Source organism: Syngnathus floridae, chromosome 19 (genome assembly GCF_059516105.1).
Source record: "Syngnathus floridae isolate MCC-2025c chromosome 19, RoL_Sflo_1.0, whole genome shotgun sequence".
In the NCBI taxonomy this organism is placed as follows: Eukaryota; Metazoa; Chordata; class Actinopteri; order Syngnathiformes; family Syngnathidae; genus Syngnathus; species Syngnathus floridae.
Window position 1 is genome coordinate 4,101,674 of NC_142431.1, and position 17,488 is coordinate 4,119,161.

Here is a 17,488-nt window from a genome sequence, read left to right on the forward strand (position 1 = left end):
TTCGCTCACTTGAGCTGCTCTGGCTGTTTAACACACAGAAAGTGGTCAAGCTTTTCCCACTTCCTGCGTTCTCAAGGAAAAAAATATGTCCTTCAATTTCTGGGTCCCATGGTTCATAATGATCTGTTCTCTGTCTCCCATAGGCAGGCCGTTACTATGGCAACTTGATGACGCTCTGTGGGAGAAGGGAGGGAGAGAAGAAGGGCGGGTGGGAGAAATGAGGAAGAGGTTAGCTGCACCAAAGATTGGCTCAAGAGAGATGATGACTCACTCTAATATCAAATATTAAATAACCAAAAGCTACACAAGAATTTAAATAGCTTTAAAAGACTAGAAAGAGAGATTTAGTTAGAATGTAGATAACCTGTTTAATAAAAAGATGTAAAGTATGGGTAAATATTCCACTCTTAATATTCATTTTGTTAAAATTTTTATTCATGTCATTTCCACAGAGAGCAGAAGAGTTGACAGTTGTACAAGACAGCTGAAATGTAATGGTATCCTCTATCGGTATTAAAACTTTTATATGATTCCCTACCCCAGGTTCTTCTGTTACCATAGCAACCACCGGGTAGTATTCAAAACAAGTTGGTTTAATAATTTAAATTTTTTTGGGTGGTAAATGGATGGCGGCAGCTGGATTTAAATGAAATTCAATAGGCTTATATTATCATTTTTATATTATAGGGGTAACTTGTTACCTGACTATCTTAATTTTCAACACAAATTACATTTAAATTAAAAAAAGTAAAGGTAGAAGTACTGATTCAACTCCTTGATTTCAGTAATAATAAAGCCATTTTGAATTCTGAAGTGTACTCAAGAGTAAAAATGAATTTATTTATTTACGATACTAGTTTGAAAACTTGGAAAAATGGGAAGAAATAAAATCAAATTTAGATTAGAAAAGCAACGCTATATGCCAATATTTATTTATTTATTTATTATTATTATTATTATTATTATTATTATTATTATTATTATTATTATTATCATTATTATTTTGTTAGCCTTTCTGACGCAAAAATACACGATCTTGGGCCAAACAATTGCATTCTTTCAGTGAACTTCACCGGCGTTAGGACCCGGCGTTGACTTTGGTGGTAAGTCCGCTGCTGCTGCTGGCGGGGCAAGGCACAGCAGAGAAACCAACACGCACACAGCCACGCGTGCACGTACACGCGCGCACAAACACTCACTGTGCTCGGCTGTGGAGAGCGCAGAGAGAGAGAGCGAGACTGACGGAGAAAGAGAGAGAGCATCGGAACGCAGCGGCTTGTGCGCGCGTGTGTGCATGCGTGTGTGTGTATGCGTGTGTGTGTGTGCGTGTGTGTGTGTGTACGCTCTCACTCGGCGCTAGAAACGACTGACGGGGCGGACATGGAGCGATTCGGGAAAAACGCTGGGAAGTGACCGAGCACTGACGCGAAGAGAGAGAATCCTGCAAGGACGGAGAGGAAATACGGGAGGAGAGAAGGAAGCACGGAAGGAAGGAAGGAAGGAGGGCGGCGAGAAAAGTCTGACAGAGGATTGGAAGAGAGTGAAAGCGGCTCGTCTGGAACGCAGCAGGATTCTAAGGTGACTTTATGGCTCTTTTATTTGGTGCGTGACTGGACGTGCGTTGTTGACATGCGCTGTGACCGCACTTAAAGGGAACAGTCAAGGTGTGTGTGTGGGGGGGGGGGGGGGGGGTCTCAAAGTGTGTGCAATGCATGCGTGTATAGTTGTTATTTCCATACACTCTAAAAAGAGGGGGGCTAAAGTGTAAAGAGAGCTGACCACTGCAAACTGGAGTGAAGGGGTCCAAAGGAGCGGATACTTTCCACAACAAACTACAAACACGCACTTCCCTGCTGGGAAGTTATTTATTTGTGCATTAGACGATTCTGGTATAAATAATACCCTTAAAAGAAGGTCGGGGGGATTTAACCATGTGTTCTGGGGTGCTTGGTCGGTTAAACGACCCTTGAAAGAATGTTCTTTTCTCCGGGGAAACTTGAGTGACAGTGAACGCGGCTTGAAAAGTTAAAGGGAGCATCCCTTTTTGTGCGCGCGCGCGCGCGTGCACGCGCGTGTCAGACAGCAAACAGGTTGAGGGAGGCAGATCCGATCAAACGCACAGCAACAGAGGAGCAAAAGCGTGGCACAGGCTGAGCAGCAGCACATTGCATTGCACACACACACGAATGAACACACACACATTCTCTCCAGCTCCGTCGCCAGCAGAACAGCTGGGAAAAATGTGTGTGTGCGTTTCACTTGATGCATGCCCCCCTGCCTCTGCACGTGCAGGACTGTTTGCTTTTGCATTATCTTTTGCTTCTGTGCCTTTGTGTCTCCATGTGAGATGTATGTCGGCGATGACTCTTATGTCGTTTCGTGGATCTCCCTTCTGGTGTGGAGGAGGAAAGAAAGAAGGAGGGCTTCCCAGAAAGAAAGATCCGATGACCAAAGAATAAGGCAGATGAGAAGAGTAATCCCCCCCCCCCCCCCTCCTCCTCCTCCTCTCGGTGATGAGAACAGAAGGGAGGGTTGAGATTTTAGGACAGGAGGAGGAGATGAAATGCATGGCGGAGATGGAGCGAAGGAGACAGGGCCTGACGTGCTCCCTCCAGGAGTGCTCAGAGTGCCGCTCATTCATAATTCACCTCCGTGGCAAGCGTTCATTCACATATTGACCCCCCCCCCCCCCCCATGGCTGCGCTCAATGGAGCTCTCAAGCCCTCCACCTCTTGGTGTCTCTCAATGGACACCCCTGTGGCGCGGCGTTCACTTAGCACCGACTCCCCTTTTTCAGATTCTCTGAAAAAGCTTTTTTTTTTATGATTCTTCAGACGGCAGCACTTTCTCAGCCGGAATCTCCGATGTGAGATTAAGTTGTGTAAATTGAATATTGAATTCAGACTCCACCCTAGACACAGATAATTGCTATGGATGGCTCGGAGGGTTAGCACTCTCACTACAAGTGTTGTTTGTCGGATTCCCCTAACACAGCTAAAGCAGCCTATTATGGATCTATAATTCATGTGTGAATGAATTGAATCGTCTGTGTTTGGATAAAAGGCGTTAGATGGCGTCTTGGATGCCAGGGCATGATTTATTCAGAGTAAATACTCAAAAAGGGCTGTTTTGATGTTTTTGATTGTATCGTTTGTGACTTGGACTGCACTGTGGTCTGGTCCGCCGTGATCTATGATAGTTTGTCTGGAAAAAAAATGTGAATTAATAATCATGAATATTTTATAGGTTTGAAGGAATTTTACATGTTTGTACGAAGGGGATTTATTAGCTCGGAACAAAAATGTGATTCTTAGCTGAAAATAATGATATAAAATACAAAAATAATAATAAATTGGACAGTATTTCCCGCTGTGTTTTTTTTTATCATCAACTATTTTGAGCAGATGGCAAGGACAGTCCGCCTCCATCTTTTTCTTTTCCTGAATTTTTTTTGGGATTTCCTGGAGTGACCACTGAAAATGTTGAGTAGAAACACTAAGTGGGTGGTTGTGTGTTTGATCCATGCGATCTTGCGGCTACAAAAGAAATTCGACTGTTTTGTCTGTGGCTCCCCGTGTTTTTGAAATTTGTTTTGAAAATTCTCAAGTGAGTCACTCACAAGTCAAGCTTGCATTTGCTATGCTGACAGCTGCGATAGCGCTCCGCAGTAAAAGCAAAAAAACAGACACGGTTCTTCCATCCAAAAGAGTGCGAGCCACTTTTCCTTCAGAATTCTTGATCAGGACTCAGCCTGTGCTGTTGTCAAGGGTTTGATTCCCTCACGACTCCGAGCATACCAAATATAGCAAAACTAATTAAAGACGTGGTTCACACCCATCAGAAAAAAAAAAAAAATTATCATTGTGCGTTTTGATGGAAATCTCATGAGGTGCCTTGCTCTTGATGGGATAGTTTTCCTAACTCCCAATTGGCATCAGTAGAAGCAATTATTGAGGCTCAGATGTTTGAAGAGAACCGAAAAGAGCAATCACAGTGTAATGCTAACGACATTTAAATCTATCCATACCTTACATACTTCCACCTCTTATTTTCACAAGTGTAAATCCGAGCGTCTGTGCTATGACCTTGGTTGCTATGACAACTGAGTGGGTCAGCTTAAGTCTATTCAGACACAGCAGCCCGGGAGTACAATGAACTGCTGGTTTGAGACAAAAGGGTGTCTTCTAAGACAGATTGTCCACTAATTTAGAACTTCCCATCTCATATATTTTCAGAATGGGCCAGAATTACCGTATTTTCCGCACTATAAGGCACACCTAAAAATGTCCAATTTTCTCAAAAGCCGACAGTGCGCCTTATAATCAGGTACGCCTTATATATGGACCGATATTGAGCCACTACAGCAGGCATGTCCAAAGTCCGGCTCGCGGGCCAAGTATATATATCTTATATATGTGCAAAGTTTTAAAATGGGCCATTAATTGAAGGCGCACCTTATAATCCGGTGCGCCTTATATATGGACAAAGTTTTAATATGGGCCATTCATTGAAGGAGCACCTTATAATCCGGTGCACCTTATAGTGCGGAAAATACGGTAGTTTTTCAGACCTGGCTTGTGGTCTTCTGGAATGTGATCTTCATTGCCAGGCAGAATTCATGTTGACTACGGGATTCATTTTATTGTATTTCCTTTATCAGAGGGTTTCAAAATAAATGCCCCAAATTATTGGTGTCAAACTCAAGGCCTGGGGGCCAGATATGGTCCACCTTATCATTTTATGTGGCCCGCGAAGACAAATTGTGCATCGACTTCATGTGTCAATACTAAAATTACAAATTGTATTCACCTTTAAAAAGCAGTGATACTGCTAGCAGTTACTTTTACAATTCATCTTTTTAAAATATTTGAGCAGTTTATACTGGATGGATCTTTTCTACCTATGGCCTGAAATTTACACAAATATTTACTGTAACCCCCAAAACAAGCCTCGAGTTAAATCGATGTTTTAGCACAAGAGTGGAAAAACAATGCGGCCAAGTGATCGAGATAGTTTTAAAGAATAATGGCTCTTTGTATCCGCCAGGTTCTAATAGTCTTCGATAAGATATGAAGTAGACAGTGACAAGCCACAGTGCCCAAAAATTACCTCTCCACTTCAACTTCCTGAGGTGCTGCCAGCCGCAACCTCACATAGTGAAAAACAAATACACACATGCATCAACACGGACACAAGAGTTTGTGTAAAAATAGAGCTCACAAACAAATAGGGGGTTTTATATTTACAGGAAGTTGATGTCACGTTTGGTATAAAATCCATAACAGACAAATTGAGGTTTTCAATATCAGTTTGCTTAGCTTTGGCCTACTTTTTATGAGCCTCTAAAAGAGCTGCAGAGTTCACGGAAATGTTGTTTACGTGCATTGTTTTTCGTGGTGGAGGCATGCACAGAATGACGCTGCTGCGGTTGCTAAGCAACGCTGGGACGTGGGCGGAAGGATTTCCTGTCCTTAGGAAGCACTGTTTATGAGTTTGCGTGCGTGTGGGGAAAAAAATTTGAGTGTGTATTTCAGTATTACGCTTGAGTGCCTGCGTTTTAATTTACTCTTTGCCTCAAGTATAAGCATAAAAAAAAGTTACAAAAGACCTTGTGTAAACATGAGAGGAAAAATGGCTGGGAAAAAAAAAAAATCTGGTCTGTACAGTTTGTATGTGTTGCATAACCTCAAACGCTCCTGCACTGTGACATAGCAACGGAGCTCAGTCCAGCCAGCCTCTGTGCTGATGATGTCATCAGCATGCCTGTTTTTTTTTTTTTTATATCTTCTCTCACATGAGATTGCAATTATATGTTCTTGCTCTGTAAGCAATCACACACATATGGCGTGTCGATCCTGCAGGCGTCGGACCCTACCATTACGTAATTGACATTGAGTGAATGGGATGACGTCAGTATGGCGCTCTTATATTCTTTCTGGCTAGCTACAGTGATGTCACAAATGGAGGCAGCCATACACAGAAGGGTGTTTGTGTGTTGCTTTGAATTATCACGTGTAAGGACAAAAATGACCTCAGGAACTTTCTGATTTGCTTAATCTGTTTATTCCTCCCCTGCAATGGCGCCATTAAATTTAACTTTTTTGGTTGAAAGTTATTAGCAGATTTGTTTCACACTCATTCAGCCCCCCTCCTTGTTTGAAATTGATACCCCTGTTGTCTACTAACTGGTAACTCCATCCCCCGGATTGCCCTTCAATCTGTGACCGTTTGACCTTTTGTTGATTCTCATTCTGTGAAAGCCAACAATGCAGAGGGAGATGGAGAAGATGCGGTGTTGACTTCACACATATGACACCATCCGGTTCTTATTTTAGCAAAACAACACACAGCGTCACAGAGTTGGTTAGCCTTTTATGGCAATCTACCAAAATAACTTTTGAGTTATGAAATGTGGATCTGTTTGTGTCTTTTTTTGGGACGGTCATGTCCAAACTCAGCACATAACCCGTTAAGTGGATGGCGAGTTTAAAAGATATTTACCCACATATACTTACAAAACAAACATCTTGTTTGTCCCACTTTTTGCTTTAACCTCAAACTACACGCACATTTGCACTTTTGTTTGTTTATAGCCAAAAATAATAATGTAGGTTCTTTTTCCTGGTGGCTCAGTCTTTAAAAAAAAAAAAAAAGAAATTTTCTGTCTTTTAATTGTTTTTAATGCTTCAATGACATTTAATTCTGTGCATATTATTATTCACACTAAAATAGATGACATAATCCCGCTTCTTCTAAATCTGGACCAACTTCCCAGAAACGGATTGCGTACCAAACTCCAGGTTCCATTTTATGGAATGCAGTAAAAGATAAAATAAATTCTATATACGCATATGATGCACCCCCACCACCAGGAGTCTTTGAGCCTTAGTCAGCGTCTGTGTGTCCATGCGTGGGCCTGTTCCCTGGCAATGTTAGGGGGAAAAAATACCTTCCCATATGATGTAAGCACCCAAGTGCGTGTGTGCATAATTGCAAGCTTGTGTAAGTGTGTGATGGTCATTCTCAGAGATAGGGTGCCTGAAAGAAGAGAGTCACTCCCGTATTTAAATATCCGACGTCATGATGCAAACAGACGGCAATATTTTCTGCCGATTTGTCCAACTCATAATTAACTGTAATAAAATCATTTATTCATCACTTTCCACATCACTTGGTCAAATTTATTTTCCATTTCCTTCCTGTTCATTTTTAATTCTGTTGGTCACATGCATCCTTCCTTATATGGCTTTCTGGAATTAGTTCCTTGCTTGCTCTTTAATATAATGAATTTCCTCCCTCTGGGACAGGGCCTGATTATTTTAGCTGTTCAGCAGCACGGCAAAAAAAACCATCTGAATTAAAAAACTACACACCAATTGACATCAAGTTACCTTTACTTTTATAAACTGTTGAAGGAATTTGTACAGGTTAATTTCAGTCTAGTTTTTGCCATAGAAGCAATCAAAAAAAATGTAACGACTTTTAAAATGCACCAATAACTGAGATGTCGTTTCCCTCAAGAATCTTGAGTCAAGATCCATTCATGAAATCAAACTCTCTGCTCTCATCTCTTCCTTGACTGCAAAGCCATTTATACAATTCCAACCCTCGTTTTCATAAGAGGAATGTCCTTGGCCTTTCCGACCTTCGCGCTACCGCTGAACCCTTCGTCAAACACCCGGGGCGGGCTTTCACGTGGCGTTCAGACCAATGACGAATCGTGTGGATAATGACATCATTTAACGAAGAGTCTTTAGGACCGGCCCCTCGAGGTGATTCGTCGCAGAGAGAGTGCTCTTGCTGTTATGATGATTAAGTGGTATATGAAGGGCTATCAGAGGAGAGCCCCTTAATGAAAGTGGAGCTCAGAGAGTGCAGGCATTGGTGAAGCTGTGGAGAGCTAGGAAAAAAAGAAAAAAAAACAGAGGGGAATTGAAAAGAGTTTAAGGTGGGGGACAAAGCGAAAGGAGAGAGAGAGAGAGCACAGAGGTGAATATTTAGCAGCTCTGTCGAGACTTGCTGAGTCTGAGTGTTTATGCTCTGGATGTAGCGCGAGGAAGGCGGCGAGCACAGGAAACCACAGTCAAAGAGCAAAGCAGAAAGGGAACATGTGTCTGGGAATGCAAACAAATATGGAAGATCCAGTTGACCTAAATGCGTTTACATGCAAGAATGCTCTGCGGCGACTGTGAACATCAATTTGCCGACTCCTTATCCCTACGCCATTTTTATTCCGTGATATTAATCGCCATTAGTCACTTTCTACCATATCTAAATTCAGAAATTATTTTATTTGGTGTTTTCCAATCATATTGGGAAAGCACCGAAATTCATGGATTCTTTTACAGGGGTGTGTCAGAAAAGTTCCAGGATGATGTGGATTATAATTTTCCTATTGCATTGCAACAAACTGAATTTTAAAAAAAAAATCTAGCTTCATCAATGAGAGAGCAGCTTCACAGAACTCCCATTAGCATAACCCTCTGCAATGCTATAAACCAGAATGGCATTTAGTAGATTGCAGCCTTCCAAGCCTGAACTATCCTGATTTGGATCAGCAAAAAAAATACTTCACTCGTTCCTGCAGTCATCAGTGTGTTGACATCAGTTAAGGATTGTTAATTCGTTCGAACATCGCCGTATGCAAAGTGACGAACGATTTTCTCCACTTGCAAGTGTTCAAAAGGTATACTGTCTGGTTCTTGCAAATAAGTTATTAATTAACAGACAAATATATTGTAAAAATCTCATGTTTTAAAACCTACAGAGAAATCCGTGTTGTTTGTTCTTAGTCTTTGGGAACGAGCCGGGGCACCCACAGAGATCCCAACACAAGCACTCTACCACTGTGTCTGTATTTAGGGTAAACATTCGAGTGGGAGTGTGTGTGCCAACAGATGGACCTTTCTCAGTTTATCCAACAAACACTACTGTCGGTGGCGTACACTTGGCACCGGGCAGATGGATATGTCGGACTTTGCTTCTGAGTCGGGCAAAAAACATCAGATAAGGCCGCAGGGGGTTCCAAAAGAGCAGTTTTTCCTTTTAGCTCAAACTTATGATGCGGTTACTGTATTACAGAGGCTTCACTTTTAAAAATGCTTCCTTACTTTCTGACACATCACCCATGGCTAAAGGAATGGAGTCGGAAAAGCTCAAGATAGATCGGACTAAAAATATAAATCACATTGTGTGTTGTTCTTCTGTGTTCACCGGAGTGAACACCCCGAGATGAATATCTACAAAAAGATTCAAGATTTATAAAGAGTGCCAATTTATCCAGGTATCTTATCTAAATCCGGGTAATTTGGGATTTTAAGATCCAGGGGAGCTTGTGGTGTTTATCAGATGTGAGTGCTTCAGGAATTGTCTAATCAATGGACGACCTCATCTGAGTTCTTGATCCATTCCGGACCATGACGCCCAGGAGTATGAATGAAAGAAAATGTGATGATGTGTTTTTGTTAGTCCGGGAGTGACAAAATGGAGACTTTCTTCATGAGAGCCCAAAAACTGTGATGGCACCCCTGCATGTAAGAATGGCGGCCCTCATCGCTAATTCTGTTAGCAGGACTCGTCAGCTAGCATACGCTGAAATGTTGCTAAAGTTGCTAATGCTAATGAAATGTCTCTTCTTGACATCCACTTCCTATTTACCCTCTTTCTCGTCCTTCCTATCTTTCTTCGTCACTCCTCCTCTGTATTTTGTAATTAGAAGATTCCAGATCAAGGTTAAAGATAGAAGAATTTATTATTTAAAAACCCGAGTATAAAAAAAAAATGGCTGATCGTTAATTGAGTTGCACTGGGCAGTGGCTTGGAGGGAAAAGCCATAATTGACGGAGTGTAAGAAACTTGACAAACACAAATGAATCCAACAAAAACACAGAATATCAAAAGCAGATAAATGTCACATTGCCAAGAGACTGCTTATTAACCACTCCACTAAGCAAGGCTTAAGTTTCAAAACAGCAGGCTCATTGCCAAACCTATTTAAATCTTGTCTAAACAGAAAAAAAAAAAAAGACAAATCCTTATTGAGTCTGTCACAAGCACCTTCATTAACCGTATAAACTTAGCGGGAGAGTTTTTCCTAGCTTTAAATAATTTTACAGCAAGCGCCATAAGAGGGAGACGAGCACATAAAGGCACTTTTGCCTAATTCAGCTCTTATCTTACGGGCAGAGATAATAAAAACAAATTCTGTGACTGTAAACAGTAATTTACTATCTTCCTTTTTCTAGAGTTTTAAGAAGACAAAAAAGTGTGTTAATGTTGGACACAAAGAAGGTGATATTGACACATACACAAACTTACAGACAGTTTAGTGATGCAGATAAAAAGTGGCGCCATGGAAATGATAAACATAATCTTAATAAAGTAGAAGCATTAAAATAGCAGCCATGACCTGTGTTTTAAAATAAAATCTTAAAATAACTCACTTTTCCTTACAATAGAAATATTGCAATCGGAAAATATTATTTTATTAAATTAAATCTCAAATTTTCTCCACCATGTCTGATTTATTGTCTCAATACCTTTCATGATTCCCATCTACAGTTTTTGGGAATTTGCAAAACATGCTAAATTAACCATAGTGGGCACGCTTATGTAACCGGACGTTCTCTTCCAGTTTTTGTGCCATCTTTTTTTTTTTTGGTGGTCTGTGACAAACTGTCGGCCAGTGGCTGAGAGCCTCTGCTGCTGTTTGTTACAGATAAGTCAAGAAGCCAGAGGGGGGGAAAGAAAAAGAAGGGCACAGACAGAGTCCTGCTTATTTATTTGAAAATAGTGATTTTTTTGGGGGGGTTGTTGTTGGGGGGGTCGGACATCCCGATGGAAAAAAAAAAAAACATCTTTCTTCAGAACTTCGTCTCAGTAGATCCCGGTCTTTTCTTGAGACAGTCCACCAAACCTTTCTCCTGGCACTTTTTTTGACCTGAACCCTTCCTCGGTTGCTATCAAAGCTCTCTTGGCTGTGACTGTGCGCTTTGATATCCAATAGTGTTTTGAACACTCTTTCTCAGTGTCTCACTCCGTCTTGTTCGCCTTTCCCTCAATATTGTAAAAGAGCACAGACTGCCGACAGGGACCCCCGCTCACTGTCAGGCAGAGAACGCCTTTGAGGGAGCGAGGGAAGGGTTGAAGACGAGGGGGAGGGGTTTGATAGCAGGTGCGTGTTTTCTGAATCTCGATTTATTATGTCGTCAAATTTCAATTCGTTGTAGTCTAATCTTGTGAGGCGGGAGGATAGACAAATGTAATCCATCTTTTCAAGCTGAGAGGAGAGTGGGCGATCCAAAAAATGGACAAGAACATGTTTCAAATACCTCAATCTGATGGTGTAATTGTTCTTCTCTAAATACTTCTTGTAGGTTCTTTCCCAGATTGGTTAAATAAAGTCTTGTGACGCAAAACATCTGGCACGCCAGGTTAAGTGCAGTCCTGACTTGCCTTTTTTTGGCACACCTTATTTTTTACGGCCTACTTGCTTCTACTAGTACTTCTCATAAGTAGACGGTTACCACTGCCATATCACGGGATTAAGTTTAGAACATAGAAATTCCACGCAGAGATGTTCCAGTGGAGATTCAAACCGAGATCTGCTGACTGTGAGGTAGAAGTGCTGAACACTAGTACGTGTTGCCAAAATTAAAATTATATCCAGGATTGGTGATTATAAAGCGCATAACTGCACATTAAGAGAATTTATTTGTCCCACACAGGGAAATTCCATTGAGGCAAACAAACTTTATTCAACTTCAATTTGTCATCGATATGTAATGCGCACCTGTTGAGATTTGAGATTTTAAATGTGTCTTATAATTTGAAAAATACGGTATTCTCTAATATACAATACATAAAATACAATATTCTCTATTAAGCCTTAGACTGTTGCTTAATTCATAAAAATGACATCTTGAAATTATAAATATATATATGAGGAAATTATATTTATTTATTTATTTTATTTATACATGTATTCATATATGTATTTGTTTATTTGACAGGGACAGTGTACATCAATGATCATTTCTCTAGATGCACCAGAATTAGCAAAGGGTCTAATATTTTACTTTTTTTATTTTTATTTTGCTTCCCCATTTTTTATTTATTTTTTTGCACAGCCGTCACTTTTGCAGAAAACTATAATCGACAGAGGTGTCCACGGCAAAGGAACATAACTGGGACTGCCTTGAAGCAGCTCTGCTCAACACTGATGACACCAACTCACATTTTCACACGCGTGTGGTGTCATTTTCTAGCATTCATAAGTTCCGTGTAGATAAATAAGCATGGGCGTAAAGCTGTGCGCTGTGTTGTTGACAGCTCATTAACCACAGGAAAGCTGAGCATCTTTTTGGGCTGATAACACCAAACTAAATTTGATAAGACAAACTAAGTCTATTAAATAAGAACCTGTCCCTTTTTATTTTGAGTTGTCTTTAGGAAATATTCTAAAAGGAGGGGGTTAGGGCACAGGTGTCAAACTCGAGGCCCGGGGGCCAGATACGGCCCGCCAAATCATTTTATGTGGCCCGCGAAGACAAATTGTGCATCAATGTCATTATTAGAATTGCAAATTTTTTTCGCTTTTAATAATATATATTTTTTTAAATATTTGACCAGTTTTTACTCGTCTGATTTGAAAACAAGTTGTCAGTTTGTTTTGTAGCTTTTACTGTGTATAATATGAGGTGCTCGTACATTTTTTTGGGGTGGCCCTCCGAAAGAAGCTATGACTACAATGCGGCCTCCGAATAAAATGAGTATAACACCCCTGGACATGAAACTTGATTGCACATGTAGAGCCACAATTAGGATAACTTTTTCTAAGTGGCACCAGGACAGCAAAGTACAGACGTGAGTGGCCGAGTGAGCATGTGAGTGTTGTAATTGTCAAATCGTTTTGTTTTTTTTTAAGCTTGACTTAAGTGCTGTGTCCTTCAAACATAACCCCAACAGATGTCACCTTCAAATATCCAAATTCATAGTTTTTATGCGTCTGACTCTGATCAGTCTCCATCCTAAGGCGGTGAGGGCGAGCGTGGCTTGCCACTGCTGGATGCCGATGAATCACAGCAAGCTTACTTTTGTTTGCCTGACGCAAGTGTCTGTTTGCTTTGTTGGTTAGCCTACTTTGGAACACAGAGGCTCTTGCGTGTCTGTGTGTGTCTGCGTGTGCCGTCTTGAATTATTCACCGGCAGTATTTGATTTGGTTCTATTGTACATCACATATGTCGTGTCGGAGATATTTGCCTCAAAGGTAGTTGCAGACTTTTTTTGGAGGAAGCATTTTGAGTGTTTTTGTGGCTCATTTGAAATATTTTGAGATTCTTTTTTTTTTTTTTTCACTTTGAGATTACATTCTAGGACGCCATTACTGTGCATATCTCGTCCGAATTATTTATTTGGGCATTATATAAATAAATATTTATTTTCTACTGCATTTTTTTTGCTTGTTGTAGAGCATGATTCACTTCATCTTTAAATAATTCCAACCAATCTAAAAAATCCAGAGGTCAGCATTGTTCTGCTCACAATTGCTAAAGGAGTTTTAAAAAAAACATTCCGAGAGATTTAAAAATATCCTCATAGTCAACATAATATATTTAGTTGCAGGAGGCCCTACTTTGTTGGCTTAAATTGAGAATCAAGAGGGTCAAATTTTGGCGAGCAACTGTGAAACTGAAACGACGTAATGAGGCTAATTAGTCAAAATAAAAAGTTCCTGAAATAACTCTTCGAGTACCAATTTGGCAACAATTTGCAAAAAATCAGGTATGTGCTGTTAAATAGGTCAACATTATAATTTGAATCACTTTTGGACATTTGATTAAAAACAGCTGCACATTGAGTAACAAGGCTGAAATAGAAAAAAAAAAAAATGGAGAAACTCGAGCAAATTCCAGTCACTGCAGGACCCTCAAACACCTACCAAGTCACTGCAATAAAAAAAAAAAAAATGCAGCCCCCTGGCGAACAACGATTTGAAGCTATATTATTTTATGGAGCCACAAACAACATAGTCCGATTGTCAAGGAAAAAGCGGATTTACCTTAGCTGCCATCGTTATTATGCCTCTGTCTGTGGAGAATAAAAAAAAAAGAGAAACAGGTGAGAAGAAAAGAAAAATTGTGATCTTGTGGGAACTCCTGGCAATGATAAAATTGTAAATATAGTTTGAATGGCAGTCAAAAATAGTTGCAGACAGTCAGTCTGCACTCTACATGACGCTTGTTTGTTGCTGGCTTTTTGTCTTGCGGATATTTTTATTTTTACTCTCTGCTTGCATTGTTTATATCGGTAAACTTATATATTTAAAAAGTCAAATGTACAGTAAAAATGTATTTATTGTGTGTCTCTGTTTGTGTGAATATTTCGGGCTATGGTGGTTGCCAGGGAGCATTGGCTGGGATCGGGGGGGTCAACAGCAATCCCCCCAGCACACCCCTGACCCCCTGACCTCTATCCCATAATTCTTTGCCACCATGGGTGACATGGAGGAAGACATAAACCGACCTTACAGGATGTGATTGGTCTTGCTCAGCTTGCTTAAAGCCCAGTGGAAACAGGAAATGCGGTGGGGTGATAGTCCAGAGCTTGAAAATGGAGACCATAACTAGGTTTCCTTCCTTGTTGACATATGTAGCAGAAGTTATTATATTCCACACTCAGATTTTTTTTTTTTTTCCATTTTCTGCTTATGATCGGTCTCCTTTCCCGGCCAACCTGACTATGTGCAGGAGTGATAAAGGTCGTCTTTTGTCATCAAAAAGTACAGATTAGTTTTGCCTCGGTGCATCTGACTGTTTGCTTTATCACTGGGACCAGAGTGTGCCACAAGGTTTAGCTAACCTCTCTGCAAGGTAATAACTCCTAGTCTTTTGTATTAACTCGAACACTACTAGCATTACCACATACCGTATTTTCCGCACTATAAGGCGCACCTAAAAACCTGAAATTTTCTCAAAAGCCGACAGTGCGCCTTATAATTAGGTGCGCCTTATATATGGACCAATATTGACCCACTATAACAGGCGTGTCCAAAGTCTAGCCCGCGGGCCAAATGTATATATCATATATGTACAAAGTTTTAAAATGGGCCATTCATTGAAGGTGCGCCTTATAATCCGGTGCGCCTTATATATGGACAAAATTTTACAATGGGCTATTCATTATAATCAATCCGGTGGGCCTTATAGTGCGGAAAATACGGTAATTTTAGCGCTAGGTCAGGGGGAGGGGGAATGTTACCACAGTTTTTATTTGACTGTGTGGTGGAGACTGACAGGAAAGTATGGATGTGGCATGCAACGTATATCATAAGCGGGGATCAAACTGACAAAGTTGTAATAGTCGTTTCAGTCCACTAAGGGCCCAGAGTAAAGCCGAAACGTTGACGGCATGTCATAAGACTATATTGGTTTTATTTTAATATTCCTCCACTGATGTGGTTTGGGCGGGGGGTGGAATATAACAGCCAGTAGGGAACAGAGTTGTGATGTGAAGCATATTATTGAAATGTTTCTTCTGGCTATGGCGTGCAAAACATTCAAAAATCTGAAGCGCCAGCCAACAGGGAATGAAGATCTTCCGAGGATTAGGTAAATTTGACATGTGATTTAGACTCGTATAGACGAGAGAGTGAATGCATTGTAAGATGATTACTCTGTCAATTAGATAATAGGAATTAGTTATTATCCAGAGAAGATTTTTTTTTCACAAGGCTGCTTAAGGATGTCAGTAGAGGTCAGCAGGGTGCATTAAGGTCAATATTATTAGGGTTACGTTTGGCTGCTGATTAACATATCTGTAGTTCGATCATGCCGATGTTTGTTCATCTTTGGATTGTCAAATGTTTTATTTTCCTGACATCCATTGAAGCAGCCATGACGGAAAGTGCTTCCCTTATCACGTGTCCCTTTTATCCCTGCTAAAATATTAAAGAGGACCAAACACATCATTCATAAAGTGATTTGTGCTTTCTGTTCATCTACTTGTCGCAGACATAATGAGGGTAAAGTGGTGGGGGGTCTGCAGATATGACCTAATTGCCAAAACCGAATGTCAGAAATCCCTCCAGTGGGTTCCTTGGTACCGTCGTCTTCCTAACAAACTAACAACAGCAAACAAGAACCAGATTCAAAAGTGTTGTCTGGAATAGGCTTGGATAACATTGCGTATCCTCAGCCTTAGCTATTATCACTTATCTAATAAATTAAATTAAATTAAATTAAATTAAATTAAATTAAATTAAATTAAATTAAAATAAAATAAAATAAAATAAAATAAAATAAATACCATTTACCCGTAGGTATTGGGTTTTTTGTAATCTGTATATAACGTTAAATACCAGCAGTGGAAAGCTACCAATAAAATAAAATAAAATAAAATAAAATAAAATAAAATAAATACCATTTACCTGTAGGCATTGTTTTTTTTGTAATCTGTATACAATGTTAAATACCAGGAGTGGAAAGCTACAAATAAAATAAAGTAAAATAAAATAAATACCATTTACCTGTAGGTATTGGGTTTTTTGTAATCTGTATACAACGTTAAATACCAGGAGTGGAAAGCTACCAATAAAATAGAATAAAATAAAATAAAATAAATACCATTTACCTGTAGGTATTGTTTTTTTTTGTAATCTGTATACAACGTTAAATACCAGGAGTGGAAAGCTACAAATAAAATAAAATAAAATAAAATAAAATAAATAATAAACAAATACCATTTACCTGTAGGTGTTGGTTTTTTTGTAATCTGTATACAATGTTATATACTAGGAGTGGAAAGCTACCACGCACAAGAAAGTCAACCACACTCATAGTGACAAAAACACCTCCCACTCTTTTACAGCCAAACATGTTGCTCCGCCCACCTATCCCGATCATATGCAAGCATATGTTGTAAATAGAAGTGCCTTTATGAGTTTGCTCTATCCGCAAGGAATTTTGTTTTTTTTGTGGTACAGGATATACTTGCATGGAGGTTTTCATTTTATTTTCTGTCTCTATGGTGAAAATAACTCAGGGTGTGTATGTAGACCGTATATACATACATTTAAATCCGTACGTCTAGCGTAAAAGTCACACAAGCAGATGTAAACAATTATGGCCGAGCTCAAAGACGCAGCAGAAAAGGAATTTTTGGAATGACATTTGTTTGCGGTATGACATCTGTGAGGGTCGCCGTTTTAATCTGGGATATTAAAATGTGTGAAAATCTGTTGAGGCATGTAAATGAGATATTTCAGAAAATTGAATTTTGACCTCTTTTGGCAAATTGTGTTGAAAAAGATTTTTGATCAAGTGCATAAAAACAAGTTGTGTAAAAGAAAATACGTGAAAATCTAAATATTGTTGGATCACCAAAACTAAAAGCTGATTTTGTATGACTGTTCATACCCGATTCCAAATGACATCGGCGACCCATTAGTAATGTTTCACATTAATAGTCGTTAACGAGAAAAACAAGATG

General features: G+C 39.8%; 1 protein-coding gene across 1 annotated transcript in view; it reads left to right on the forward strand.

Annotated features, from left to right (window-relative positions):
* The first annotated feature begins 1,135 nt into the window (after positions 1-1,135).
* Positions 1,136-17,488, forward strand: part of LOC148381724 (forkhead box protein N3-like) — a 44,092-nt gene continuing 27,739 nt past the window's right edge. The window contains exon 1 of the mRNA XM_088362178.1: positions 1,136-1,578. The gene's annotated coding sequence lies outside the window, so the exon portion shown is untranslated. The remainder of the gene's footprint in view (positions 1,579-17,488) is intronic.